The sequence below is a fragment of the Microcaecilia unicolor genome, chromosome 3 (genome assembly GCF_901765095.1).
Source record: "Microcaecilia unicolor chromosome 3, aMicUni1.1, whole genome shotgun sequence".
NCBI classification, from domain to species: Eukaryota; Metazoa; Chordata; class Amphibia; order Gymnophiona; family Siphonopidae; genus Microcaecilia; species Microcaecilia unicolor.
In genome coordinates this window covers 31,561,805-31,574,942 of record NC_044033.1, presented here as the reverse complement: position 1 = coordinate 31,574,942, position 13,138 = coordinate 31,561,805, and the positions used below count along the sequence as shown (strand labels likewise).

General features: G+C 44.9%; 1 protein-coding gene across 1 annotated transcript in view; it reads right to left on the bottom strand.

Moving 5' to 3' along the window:
- The window catches only part of PRKCE (protein kinase C epsilon), a 915,268-nt gene that overhangs the window by 730 nt on the left and 901,400 nt on the right, over positions 1–13,138 (bottom strand). The gene's annotated exons all lie outside the window — the stretch shown is intronic.

Below are 13,138 nucleotides of genomic sequence, written 5' to 3'. Positions count from 1 at the left end.
TAAAAATATATTATACTGAAATAATACATTATGTAACATAGTAACATAGTAGATGACGGCAGAAAAAGACCTGCACGGTCCATCCAGTCTGCCCAAGAAGATAAATTCATATGTGCTACTTTTTAAATTTGTACTGTCCTCTTCAGTGCACAGACCGTATAAGTCTGGCCAGCCCTATCCCCACCTCCCACCTCCCAACCACGCCTCCCAACCACCAGCTCTGGCACAGACCGTATAAGTCTGCCCAGCACTATCCCCGCCACCCAACCACCAGCCCCGGCACAGACCGTATATGTCTGCCCACACTAGCCCCGCCTCCCAATCATCAGCTCTGTTATAACCCTTGATGTAAAAATATCAAATCTTTTCCCTTTGGTTACTGAAGACCTGGGGATTGTAGAAACAGATCCAGTTACCCAGGAATGGGCAGTCCATCCCCATCATAAAATGCATCCCTTACTACTTACCTCATATGCGCGACTGTAAGTTGATCCATGTTTAAGTCGAAGGCAGTTTTGGGACTAAAATGGCCAAAATTGGTGTGTTTATGTATAAGTTGAGTCCACAAACACAGCCCCCCCCCAACACTTCTCCCTTCCTCACAACCCTCTCCAGCCAGTATGTCCTCCTCCATGCCTCATTCTCATCCCATCACACAGATCCAGTATTCCCTCTCTGCTAACCCCACTCTACACATATAGATCCCAGGCCCCCCCAATTTCAGCTCTGGCCCGCCCACTCCCATTGCTCCCATTGCCGGCCACTGCTGCTTTTCCTGTTGAGCAGCAGGGCCGGCGCTACAAAAAGAAGAAGTGCTCAGCTGACTGAGCTGAGCGCCGCCGCCAACGTTAACAACGAGAAAAAATGTAAAAAAAAAAAAGCGGCACCGTAGGCAGCCTCGAAGCATTGGCTGCTGGCTCTGCAGGCTCCTCCCGTCTCTTACGTCACTGCCCCAGGAGCGAACCAGGGGCAGTGACGTAAGAGACAGGAGGAGCCTGCAGAGCCAGTAGCCAATGCTTCGAGGCTGCCTGCGGTACCGCGCTTTTTTTTAAAACATTTTTTTCTCGTCTTTAGCGTTGGTGGCGGCGCTCAGCTCAATCAGCTGAGCGCTTCTTCTTTTTGTAGCTGGGGCTGGCGGGCCTGAATCGGGTGGGCCTGAATCGGATGGCATGGGGACTGGGGAGAAAGAGGGAAAACGGATGGCAGGATGGGGACTGGGGAGAAAGAGGGAAAACAGAAGGATGGGGAGAGAAAGAGGGAAAACAGATAGGAGGATGGCAGAGAAAGAGGGAAAACGGAAGGATCGGGAGAGAAAGAGGGAAACAGACGGAAGGATGGCAGAGAAAGAGGGAAAACAGACGGAAGGATGGCAGAGAAAGAGGGAAAACGGAAGGATGGGGAGAGAAAGAGGGAATACAGATGGAAGGATGGCAGAGAAAGAGGGAAAAAGGAAGGATGGGGAGAGAAAGAGGAAAAACAGACGGAAGGATGGCAGAGAAAGAGGGAAAACGGATGGAAGGATGGCAGAGAAAGAGGGAAAACGGATGGATAGGGAGAGAGTCACTGGATGGAAGGATGGGGAGAGAAAGAGGGGAGATGGATGAAAGGATGCAGCGAGACTGGAAGGATGTGGAGAGAGAAGGGACACTGAACAGAAAAGGGTAGAGAGATAGACACTGGTTAGAAGGAGGGAGAGAGAGACATTAGATGGAAGGATCAGGAGAGAGGGTAGATGGGTGGAAGGATGGGGAGAGAAAGAGGGAAGACGCTGGATGGAAGGGTAGGGAGAAAGAGGTGACACGATGGAAGGATGCAGAAAGAAAGAGGGGAGACTATTGGAAGGATGGGGAGAGAGAGGGGAGACACTGGAAGGATGGGGAGAGAAAGAAGAGAGCTGCTGGATGGAAAAGGAGAGTAGTGAAAGACTGGAGAATAAGAGGAAGGGGCATGGGGAGAACAAGGGTGAGAAAAAGATGAAAAACCATAAGTAGATGAAGGAACTTAAAGAATGGATAGTAAGAATGAATTAAATCTGGACAGAGAGAGAGAGAGAGAGGCAGAAAAATATTGAAGAAAGCAAAGAAAAAGGAGAGAAAAATGACAAATGGCCAGGAAACCCTGGCAGAAGAGTTAAGCAAAAACGAAGGAAAGCAGAATCTAGAGACTGGGAGCAACACAATGAGAAAAAGTAAATGGCCATACAACAAAGGTAAAGAAAATAATTGTATTTTTAATTTAGGATAAAGTAATATGGTGTTAATAAAGTTTCAGAGACCAATACTTCCTTCCTTAGGTCAGGAGAGGATACCGTAACAGCATTATACTGACCTGAGGCAGGAGGTTTTGGCCTCTGAAAGCTCACTGAAAAGGATTAGGCTATTAAATAAATTGTCTGAAATCTGATGCACTGAAAAGCAGCACTTTACCCTGTGTGACAAATGTATCTGAATGTGACTACATTTTGCTGGGGGAGGGGGGTAGAGAGAAAATTTTGTGCCCACCCACTTTGGGTTCAGGCCCACCCAAAATTGGCAGTCTGTTCTAGCCAAGCTTGTGTATGTATTTCTGTCTGTTTGAGACCCTGTATCTTGAACCCTGTCTAGTCTAGCTTGTTTCTCCCCACTCGGTCCAGTAAGTCCTGCCGGCTGCCCGCACCTAGGGGCTCAACCCCTACGGAACGGCGGCCAAGCGCAGGTGAAGTCCTGTTCCAGTCACGCTGGTTCTTGAATCCTGCTTGTGTTTCCTGATTCTGGTCCCTGCCAAGCCAAGTCCATTCCGGTTCTGCTTATTCCTGCCTAGCCTGCCTACAGCTTCTACTCCAGTCCTGTTGGTCCAGTCCAGGTTGGAGGGTTTTGCCTGCTGCTGTCGCTCCTCATCAGCAGCCCAAGGGCTCATGATTCCAGACTACCCTGGAGAACCTGACAGGAGCAGACTTCAAGCGGCCTAGGTGTACCGCTGTAGTGCCGAAGAGCAGTTTGAAGGTACACAGCAGCGGCAGCAGGGATTAAATTTCTTAGTGTTATGGGGTGCTACCCAAAGATAGGATGACCCCAGTTTTTCAGATGATTTTTTTCAGCATAAAAGTTTTCGACTTATAGTTGAGTATATATGGTACTTCTTTAATTTAAAATAAAATTAGGAGTAATTTTCGATGGCTTAATTTGAACTCCAGCCAATAGTGCTGCCCTACATATAGTTAGCAGCACTGAATATAAGTGTGGTGTGGGGACTGCCAACACTGCTATGTTTAGTTTAGGCTTGCTGTTTTGCAGGCTTAAACTAAACGCAAATTTACCTGTATAATGGATGAATACCACCGCTGTCCCTCTAATTCTATAAAAGTAGTCAAAAATTGTGTGCGAACATTTGGGCACGCATAATTTAATTAAAAAGTGAAGAATTTAGCACCAATAATTGACTTTTTAAACAATTCAGACCACATTCAGAAGCCCAAAGCCACAAATGCAGAATTCTGCTAATCACCATTCCTCTGCAGTCTGACTTCCAATTATTTTCATTCCCCTGATTTCCTGTGGCACAGGTGGAAAATTAGGCAGCTCAGTTTCAGAGAATCAGGGCTGGTGGTAGGAGTGAGACGGTGCCAGTGGTGTAAGTACCTTGGTTGCCAACCGAGGCAGGCGCGTCCCCCCCACCCTCCCTCCTCCGAGCAAGGGGGTGCAGTTGTCGGCTCTGCCAGTCCCCTGCCCCCTCTTTCCTGGCCAGTTTCTTGGTTCCTTACTCTCCTGTGAGTGCACTCCGATCATCTACACAGGGTCTCTTAATAGGTTCCATCCTTCCACAAGGTCTTTTTGAACTCTATTAGAAATTCACGTTCTCGTGTGGTTGGCTCAACTCTCTGGAACGCCCTCCCTCTACTTGAAGCTTAAATGATCTATTAGCAGTGCGTTTTTTTCTAGCAGAAAAGGTGCCGGTACTCAAATGCCAGGCCACCCTTCAGGGGTGGGGTGATCATTTAGGGACCCACCCCACAATAGCCAGGCCCCCTGCAACCAGTCACAGAATCTATGGCAAGGCAGAATTGGTGTGTTGAACCTGAGCTCTTTCATTATAATTTGGGGACCCTGGGTCAATTTTAGCAGACAATGGAAAAGGTGCCGGTACTCAGTACCCCCAAGTAACCCCTCAAAAATAGCCCTGTCTATTAGTAAGTTCAAGTCTCGACTTCAAACTTATTACTTCTCTTTGGCATTTCTGTTCTGTTGCTCTGCCTATAGTCCCCTTCCCCTTTTAATTTTTTTATCTTGTAAACTGCTTAGATTTCCTTTTGAAAAATTTTGCAGTATCAAACATATAAACGGCGAGTGACCGTACTCACTGCAAATGCGCAGTAGAGACTTCCCTCTCTGTCCCACCCCCGCGTCAATACGTGATGACGGGGGGGCGGGACAGAGAGGGAAACTGCGCCGCTGACGTTGCTACCGCTCCCCCCCCCCACTCGGAGTCGCCGCCGCCACCCCTCCACCCGGCCCGGGCCCTCTCTTCCCTTCTGAACTTACAGATCCATTCGCCGAACGCAGCAACGCACATCAGCTGAGCTGCAGTGAGCCCTTCCTTCTTTGCCTGTGGCCCCGCCCTCCTGTGACGTAACGTCAGCGAGGGCGGGACACACTACACACACAGGCAGAGAAGGAAGGGGCAGCTCAGCTGATGTGCGTTGCTGCGTTCAGCGAATGGATCTGTAAGTTCAGAAGTGAAGAGAGGGCCCGGACCAGGTGGAGGGGTGGCGGCGGCGACGACTTCGAGGGGGGGGGAGCGGTGGTGACTTCGCGGGGGGGGAGGGGAGCGGTGGTGACCGCGGGGGGAGGAAAACCTCTATACCAGACCGTTTTTACGGGCTCAACGGCTAGTATGAAATAAACTGAACGTGAACCTAGTTCTGCAGCAAAGGTCAATACTAAGGAATCTTGTCAAATGTACAGCTCTACCTACAGTACTTTAAACAGCAGGAGAAACTGATTTTCTTTCTTAAAAACAACATGGGTGTGAGCCCAGAGTCATCCCCGTATTCATTAAACACTAATCAGGGAGTTGCTTCCAAGGTAAATTAGATCCACTGTGCTCAGTGTGTTGTGACTGTGTGTGTGTCACTTGGAATTTGGAAACAGAGGCCTCCAGCTATAACCCAGGTGCTGCCTTTTTAGTCTTCTTCCTCCTTTTCATACCTTGTCAAATAAAATCCCTTCTGTTTCCATTTAGAGCCTTATTCTATGAAGGTTATGCTCCCAAGTTTATGCTCCTAAATTTATACTCCTAAATTTACGAGTGTAATCTGTGCTCCGAAATAGATTAGGCTCGTAATTTAGGTGTGTAAATTTAGGAGCATAAGGCCCGTAGGGGTCCTTTTACTAAGTCACGTAAGCATCTACGTGCGCCCGACGCACGCCAAAATGGAGTTACCGCCCAACAACCACGTGGCTCTTGAGGTAATTTCATTTCTGGCACGCGTATGAAATAAAAAAAAAAATTTCGGGCGCGCGTAACGGACACGCACCAAGTGGCATTTGGCGCACATAGGTCATTACTGCCCAAATTCTTTATCGCTAGGTCAATGGCTGGTGTTAAGGTCTCAGATCCAAAATGGATGCGCGGCAATTTTGATTTTGCCGCATGTCCATTTTCAGGGGAAAAAAAAAATCTTTTTCACAGGTGCGTTGAAAAATGGATTGGCGTGCGCCTAAAACCCGCGCCTACACTACCGCAAGCCATTTTTCAGTGTGCCTTTGTAAAAGGATCCCTTAAACTTTTGTTCCTGTTCACTTAGGGGAGGCGTCGGCATCTCTAGCATTTAGTGCAATGCCTATTTTTAGCACGCATTAAAATGCTAGAGAGCCTTAGTAAGAGATCCCCTGAGAGTTCAGGCTCACAACCACTGTAAGGGATGGTAGTGGAAGATGTGCTCTTACAGGATTTATATTTCTTGAATTTAGTATTCTATTCTTTTTCCTTTCTTGGTTCCCATTTCCTTTATTGTGGCAATAATGGTTATTTTCTTTTTTTCCCCCCTTGATTTTCTGGAATGTGTTACTACAGTGTTGTATTACTATGACATGTAATTTGAACATTTCACAAATTAAAAGAAAAAAAATATATATAAAATCTGCCCTCAAACAATATTTTCTGATTTTGTTGTCTTTGCTTTTAGTCTTATGTTTTCCCCCAAAATTCATTTTTAAGCTTTCCCCCCTTCAGAAACTAGGCTGATATATAGATTAAGCTGTATAAGAAAAAATAAAAACTTAAAAAGGATTTCTTTCAACAAAACATGATATTATCAGAGTATCTCACGCAAGAAAGAAAAAATAATGACGTTCTGAATGGCACCTTCATCTCTCTAACATGTCTGATAAGAGATCTTAGAAAACCCTGCCTACCTGCATCTCATGCAAAACATATGCAAGTTAGAGAGAAAGAGTTGAGTGAATTCATATTGAAACTGGGTAAATGCCAGAGAATGTTAACGAATGAGTAAAGAATCTTCCCAGGTGTTGAGCTACGGAAGATACTGCACAAAAAAACCAAAGAAACAGTTTATGTACAGTGAGAAACACACCTGGAGAGACTATTTTTCCCTAAGAATTCCTAGTGAGTTAGAAATATAAAATTCAATGGTCAATTGTGGCTTTCTCTTTTGAGTGCAGCAAATAATTTGTCACACTCAATGCAGGGATCACTCAAAGGTATCTGACACCATATGGAAGCCTTCAGGTCAAGGCCCTACCCCCAATCTTCCTTTTCCCCCTCCCAAGGTGTCAAGCATCTTCCTTCTTCTCCATCCCCCCCCCCCCCCCCCCCAAGGTGTCCAATATCTGCCTTTCCTTTCCTTATCATCCTCAGGTGTCCAGCATCTTCTCCTTCCCTCTGTCAGACCTACCTCATTTATTCTCTGCCCCCCCTCCCCAGGTGTCCAGTATCTGCCCTTCCTTTCCTTATCATCCTTAGGTGTCCAGCATCTTCTCCTTCCCTCTGTCAGGCCTACCTCATTTTTTCTCCGCCCCCCCCCCCAGGTGTCCAGTATCTGCCTTTCCTTTCCTTATCCTCAGGGGTCCAGCATCTTCTCCCTCCCTCTGTCAAGCCTACCTCATTTATTCTCTGCCCCCTCTCCCCAGGTGTCCAGTATCTGCCCTTCCTTTCCTTATCATCCTCAGGTGTCCAGCATCTTCTCCTTCCCTCTACCAGGCCTACCTCATTTCTCATAACGATACTGCTGCTGCTGCTGCATTGTCTCATCAAGTCTACCTGGGCCTTTGTCACTGCACAAGACTCAATCATAGTTAAAGCAGATCCTTGAGCATCTGCACTTGTTCAATGCGTGTCGTTTACTGCCCCACCCGAGCTTCCTCTTTCTTCCATTCTTGATTAGTGAGGATGACTGCTACATGGCCGTTGACTGCCCACCTCTGTGGTACCCCAAAGCAGAATTAGGAGTACACGTCCAGGAAAAGGAATGTTTTGAGATTAGTTTTATAATTCTGAAGAGATGTTTCTTGGCAAAGGGATTGGGCCAACCTGTTCAAATGCTCAGGAGCTTGGACTGAAAAGATGGTCTTTCCGGTGTGTTGATGGATAACTTCTCGGAAGGGTGGGATAATTTGCAAGTTTTGGAAGTTTGATCGTAAGGTTCTTGTGTTTGAGTAAGGGGTTAACAAATGGGAAAGGTAGGCTGGTTCACCTGACCTATGAATTTTAAAATCCATGAGCAAGATTTTGTAGATAAAATGGTGAGGAAGAGGGAGCCACTGGGCTACTTTCAATAGAGGCGTTACACGATCAAATTTCTTTCTGCCATTGATAAGTTTGATGGCTGTGTTCTGGACTACTTGCAGGCATCTAATGTCGGTAGTTCTGAGATCTATATATAGAGATTTACAGTAGTCGAGTTAGCTGATAATAAAAGAATTTGGGCTGTTTGAAAAAATGACAGAATTAGATTTATTAGGGTTAAACAGTAATTTATCATCCTGAAGTCAGTGGGTGATTAATATTGAGCTAAGGTGAATAGAGGTGGTAGAAAAATGTTAAATAGCATAGGGGACAGTATAGATCCCTGTGGAACTCCTGAAGTCAAAGAAAATTGGGCTGATGTCTTGCTATGGAAGTGAACTATATTGGAACGAGCAGTAAGGTAAGACTGGAACCAGGAGAGAGCTAAGTCTCGAATACCTATGTCACTAAGAGGGGCATTTTCGATAGAACGTCTAAATCAGAATTTGGACGTTTTACACAAATGTCCAAATTCTGAACAGGAAAGAAGGTCATTTTCGAAAAAGATAGACGTCTATGTTTTGTGTTTGAAAATGCTATGGGCATCTTGCGATTTGGACGTCCTTTTTTTTGGTCCATTTTCGAACAAAAGACATCCAAATGCAAGACATCCAAAGCAGGAGAGGAGTGGCTTAATGGTTAGTGCAGCGGGCTCTGATCCTGGCAACAGGGGTTCAATTCTTACTGCTGCTCCTTGTGACTTTGGGCAAGTCAAATGTTTTCTGTTATACATCGTGTTTTTGTTATTTTATTACCACACATTGTTTTTATTTGTAGACTCCTGATGTAGGCCCTCTGGCCGAAACACAATGTTGTGTCGAGTCATTTTATTATTTAATAAACTTTCTTCATTTTCACTACTGTTGTGGTCCAGTCTCTGGGAATCCTGGTTTTTATTCCCATTTCATTTTGTTATTGCATTTTTGGATATGACATCTAAGTCTGAATTTGGACATTTTTTGTAAAACGTCCAAAATCAGAACAGGAAAGGTCATTTTCTACAAAAAAAAGTCTATCTTTTCCTTTGGAAATTGCTCTTTGGAAAAATGTTTTGTGATTTGGGGGAGTAAAGGGAGGTGATCCCCGATTCCCTCCAGTGGTCATCTGGGGCACCTCTTGTGTGGAGTAGAGGAGTAGCCTAGTGGTTAGTGCAGCAGACTTTGATCCTGGGGTAGTGGAGTCCATTCCCACTGCAGCTATTCGGTATAAAATCAGGTCTAGCTCAAAACATCTAAGTTTTAATCTTGGACTTATTTGTTTTATTCCATTATGGCTGAAAGACGTCTAAGTCTTAGGAACTCCCAAGTCCCGCATTGAACACACCCCTGGCACACCCCCTTGAGATTTAGAGGTCCTTCTGATGGACTTCAGAGAAAGACGTCTAAAATAGGTTTCGAAAAATACTGATTTGGACGTCTTTGTGAGATGAACGTCCAAATGCAGACTTATGTCACTTTTTGAAAATGAGCCTGATAGTCTATCCAGAAGAATGGTGTGATCAACTAAATCAAAGGCAGAAGAAAGATCAAGGGATAGTAGTAGAACAGAGTTGTTACTATCTAATCTGCGAAATATGAAGGTAGTAATACCAAGTACAGCGGTTTCAGTACTGTGGTGTGGCCTGAATCCAGTATGATTGGGATGAAATGCATTGGTTTTTATCACACATGTAACTCAAAGCCATGTCCCCGTTCTGCCCTGAAATGTTGATGACCGTTCCCTCTCCATGCTCTCTTTTTTGGGACACGTGTAAAATTTAGGCGCGGATCCTGCACCTAAGTTTACGCACATAGGGTAACACCCAATTAAATCTAATTAGTGCCAATAATTTCTTGTTAAAGTCAATTATTGGCACTAATTGGTTTGTTATTCAATTAAATTGCATGCATAAATCGCCAACATACCTAAATTTGTGCATTTGGCCACCTTTACAGAATCAGGGAGAAGGCCCCTAGTCATTGCAATGGACAGACTAGCAAGTTATTGGCAATTTATGCGGTTGGATCCATCTCCTATATATATGGACATACCTGTTTTCCATGAGAGTAGTACGGATGTTTTTCGGTCTCATCGTTATGGTGCTGCACCTTATAAATGTTTGAATCTTTCATTTTGTCATGGAACAAACATGATTATTATTTTTCATTTATTATTCGTCTTCCCTTTATGGATGGCAGTTCAAGATAAAATGGCCTACTTTCTCTTTTTTTCCCGTCTAGAGTTGAATGGCAGTGGAAACGTTTTTCTGTAACAACGCACCTGCACAGAGGAATTCCCCAAGCCAATCAGTGGTTTGGTGAGTTATTTCTAAAGTTTGTTTTTATTATTTCATTTGTTTTATTACTTTTTGTAGGAGTTACGGATCAAGAAAGGGATCTGGGTGTCGTCGTCGTCGATGATACGCTGAAACCTTCTGCTCAGTGTGCTGCTGCGGCTAGGAAAGCGAATAGAATGTTGGGTGTTATTAGGAAGGGTATGGAGTCCAGGTGTGCGGATGTTATAATGCCGTTGTATCGCTCCATGGTGCGACCGCACCTGGAGTATTGTGTTCAGTACTGGTCTCCGTATCTCAAAAAAGATATAGTAGAATTGGAAAAGGTACAGCGAAGGGCGACGAAAATGATAGTGGGGATGGGACGACTTTCCTATGAAGAGAGGCTGAAGGCTAGGGCTTTTCAGCTTGGAGAAGAGACGGCTGAGGGGAGATATGATAGAAGTGTATAAAATAATGAGTGGAATGGATCGGGTGGATGTGAAGCGACTGTTCACGCTATCCAAAAATACTAGGACTAGAGGGCATGAGTTGAAGCTACAGTGTGGTAAATTTAAAACGAATCGGAGAAAATTTTTCTTCACCCAACGTGTAATTAGACTCTGGAATTCGTTGCCGGAGAACGTGGTACGGGCGGTTAGCTTGATGGAGTTTAAAAAGGGGTTAGATAGATTCCTAAAGGACAAGTCCATAGACCGCTATTAAATGGACTTGGAAAAATTCCGCATTTTTAGGTATAACTTGTCTGGAATGTTTTTACGTTTGGGGAGCGTGCCAGGTGCCCTTGACCTGGATTGGCCACTGTCGGTGACAGGATGCTGGGCTAGATGGACCTTTGGTCTTTCCCAGTATGGCACTACTTATGTACTTATGTACATGCACATATACATACTCAAAAACTGGTCTATTTTACTGTTTCGCACATGTTAAACCGGTTTTTATTTTCTCTGTATGTTAAGTTTTATTGATGGTTTTTGATGTTACATAACATATATATTCTTTTAAATACTAATGATCGTTATGGTCTGCTAGTCTGAAGATTATTCTAGTGTGCTATTTCATTACTACGATTTATTATTATTGTTTTTTATGTTGTTTTTATAATCTGTAATGTACAAAAATCTTTCAGCTATATTTTTATACAATTTTATGTGTAAAAACACACAGTGTTTTTATATTTATGTATTTATTTTCAAGAATGGCTATATATGGTTACATATTTTAAAACATGCAGATATCATATAGCTTTTGACAGTCCCTTTTAGCTGTTCAGATGCATTGTATGTATTCAGATAACTTATTATATTTTTTTACTTCTGTGTGTTTTTTGTAGAATTTTATTTGTGACCCCTGAGGCAGGCACTTCTGGCACTGAAACACGGACCGTGTCGGGTCCCTTATGTAAATTGGCTCAATAAACGCTTTTTCATATCATCTCCCAAGCTGGTTTGTCCATTTGTCAGCCTCTACTTTTGCTGTTCCCCTTTGACATATGGTATAGCAAAGAGAGGGATCGAAGTACAAGCAAAAGTCCAAACAAAGAAAACAGCTCCAAGGGCCTTAAAAAGAGGGACACAGTTCTTTAATTATAAACTTTGATAAAAACAGTCATTGAAGAAAGACCCGACACGGGCCGTGTTTTGGTGCTCCGCACCTGCGTCAGGGGTCTTTGGTGTTGTAATATAACTCTTGTCTATTTAACCTGCACGCTTTTGAAACCACCATTTTGCATCATTTACATTAGCTAATATACGGCTACTGCTTTCCAGCAAGAAAGAAGATAATCGAAGGATTTCACATTCAGATCCTTGAAAAAATTTTTTTTCCCTGTTGTCAAGAGTTATATTACAAAACCAGACACCCCTGATGCAGGTGCGGAGCACTGAAACACGGCCCGTGTCCTGGCATGTAAGGGGGGACCAGTGCACTACAAATGCTGGCTCCTCCCACGACCAAATGTGTCCCTCTTTTAGGCCTCCTTTGACATATGACATGAATGGATGTTCTTCGAACCTTCGGCATCTCCAGGGAACCTCCCTCAAGGCGCACCCTCAGCACGGCTTGCTGGCTGGTAGGTACTGGTGATGTAACAGCAGCAGGCTACCGTTTCAGGGCATGACTACACCAGCGGGCTAGTACTACCAAGCTTGACTGGTCCCAAAAGATAGTCTGGATCTCCCACATTAGTGAACTACTGCCTAAGCCACGGTGCTAGCCTTAAATCCTGTTTTTAGTTAAAGGTTTCAGTAGTAAGGCAAAGCAGACAAATTTAGTACGCTTTCCTGCTTATTTTCGAAGGAGAAGGGCCGGCCTTCTTCTGACACAAATCGGGAGATGGCCGGCCTTCTCCTAATGCCGGTCAAATCGGTATAATTGAAAGCCGATTTTGGCCGGCTTCAACTGCTTTCCGTCGAAGGGCCGGCCAAAGTTCAAGGGGGTGTGTTGGCAGTGTACCGAAGGCAGGGCAGGGGCATGGTTAACAGATGGCCGGCCTCGGCTGATAATGGAAAAAAGAAGGCCGGCCCTGACGAGCATTTGACCGACTTTACTTGGTCCCTTTTTGTTCACGACCAAGCCTCGAAAAGGTGCCCGAACTGACCAGATGACCACCGGAGGGAATCGGCGATCACCTCCCCTTACTCCCCCAGTGGTCACCAACCCCCTCCCACCCTAAAAAAAATTTTTTAAACATTTTTTGCCAGCCTCTATGCCAGCCTCAAATGTCATACCCAGCTCCATCACATCAGTATGAAGGTCCCTGGAGCAGTTTTTAGTGGGTGCAGTGCACTTCAGGCAGGCAGACCCAGGCCCATACCCCCCCCCCCCACTTGTGGTAGTAAATGTGAGCCCTTCAAAACCCACCACAAACCCACTGTACCCACATGTAGGTGCCCCCCTTCACCCCTTAGGGCTATGGTAGTGGTGTACAATTGTGGGGAGTGTTTTTTTTTTGGGGGGGGGGGGGCTCAGCACACAAGGTAAGGGAGCTATGCACCTGGGATCATTTTGTGATGTCCACTGCAGTGTCCCCTAGGGTGCCCGGTTGGTGTCCTGGCATGTGAGGGGGACCAGTGCACTACGAAT